Here is a 1,727-nt window from a genome sequence, read left to right as displayed (position 1 = left end):
TCAACAGAGTACACCGAAGAGCTACTCTTGCTAGTTGATTCTGTTTCTCTATCTTGCCAATCTCTATAGTACCTCACTACGTCCTCAATTATGTCCACCACTTCCTCTTCCGTTTTGTTCATGATAGGACCTCCGGCTCCTCCATCTAAACATGATTTTCCTTGAGGGCTAAGACCTCCATAGAAAATTTAAATGATTCGATAGGTTGGAATTCCGTGATGAGGACATTCTTTTTGATACTCCTTGTATCTCTCCCATACTTCATAGAGGCTCTCATTTGGCTTTTGCTTGAAACCTTGAATCAAAGCTCTAGCTTCCGCCGTTTCTTTTGAGGAAAGAAACGGGATAGAAATTCCTTGGTGACCTCGTCCCATGTCCTTAGAGAATTCGGCTTTACCTCCTTGTCTAACCATTCCAAAGCACGACCTATGAGAGAAAAGGAAAAGAGATTGAGGCGGATGAATTCTTGGGAAATTCCGTTCACCTTGATAGTATTGCAATACTTCTCGAACTCCTTGAGATGCTTTAGTGGGCTTTCATGCTTGGCTCCACTAAATTGTCGCCTCTCTATCAAAGTAATCATTGTCGGTCTTATTTCAAAATCATTTGCCGGTGTTGTAGGCGGAGCAATCCCACTCTCAAATCTATATGCAGCGGGAATCCCCAATTCTTTCAATGCCACTCTCGGATTTTCTCCCATTCTTGCTTGTTCTTCTTGTTGTGGCTCTTCTTCACTTGAAATGCTAGGGCTCAAAGATCGTCTAGCACTCCTCAACCTTGCAATAGTTCTCTCAATTTCCGGATCAAGTGGCACTAGTGAATGATCACGTGCTCTATGCATATAATCTCAAAAGAAATGGTTAGTAGCACGGCTACAAATGTAGCCTTAAAGAAAATCTTTTTGTATTTTTCAATTAACGGTGAAATAGACTCAACAACTATAACAAAGAACCAATATCATTCCCCGGCAACGGCGCCATTTTTGACACGGGAAAAATGTAGGTCGTCCTCTACCCTTTCCTAGAGTCAAAGAAAATTTATAAACACTCGACCAACCTAATACGAGTATAGGTTAAGTCAAGGGTCGAACCCAAGGGAATGAATAGGTGTAAGCTATAACCTAGGTCAAGCTACTTCGAAGTTTGCGGAAGATGTGGTTGGTAACTAAGGTATCAAGAAGTCTAGATGAATCGAGAAATTCAATGTACTAAACACTAGGGATATGGGTTCCACATGCAAGCTCAATGATTATGCTAATTGAAAAATCACTCAATCAATTCAAACATTGCAGAGGACAAAGAATAGTTGCAATCAAAGGAATTCAAGGGTTATCTCTTATAAGCCAAGCTAGGGATCTTTATGAATGGCTAGTTAGGAAAATCACAATCAAATTCAATCAATTAAAGCAATTCTCAAATCAAGGGTTCATGTCATTGAAATTTGCAATGCAATCTAGATTAATCTTATAGGTTGATCACTCCTAGTCCAATCAATCACATGCACAACTATGTCAACCAATTTAATTGCACCAGTCAAATCAATCTAGCATCATCAACTAGCAAAAAATAATCAATCAAGAATGCTTCCCCTTCTCCCTAGCAACTAATCTACTCAGTAAACATGGTGGAATTAAGAAACAAAACAAATTCAATTAAATTCATATTCAATTAAAGCTAAATCAAAAGAAAATCAATCAATCAACAATTTCTAATGCAAGGAATATAATC

The 1,727-nt window shown here is 38.6% G+C and overlaps 1 non-coding gene across 1 annotated transcript; it reads left to right on the top strand.

The window, feature by feature from the left end:
• Positions 1-210: 210 nt before the first annotated feature.
• On the top strand, positions 211-316 carry LOC145593204 (small nucleolar RNA R71). The gene has a single exon (XR_014102579.1). It is a non-coding gene; the product is annotated as a small nucleolar RNA R71 (small nucleolar RNA).
• Positions 317-1,727: the final 1,411 nt, after the last annotated feature.

This window comes from Chenopodium album, chromosome 18 (genome assembly GCF_948465745.1).
Source record: "Chenopodium album chromosome 18, dcCheAlbu1.1, whole genome shotgun sequence".
Taxonomy (NCBI): Eukaryota; Viridiplantae; Streptophyta; class Magnoliopsida; order Caryophyllales; family Amaranthaceae; genus Chenopodium; species Chenopodium album.
This window is presented reverse-complemented; position numbering and strand designations above follow the sequence as displayed.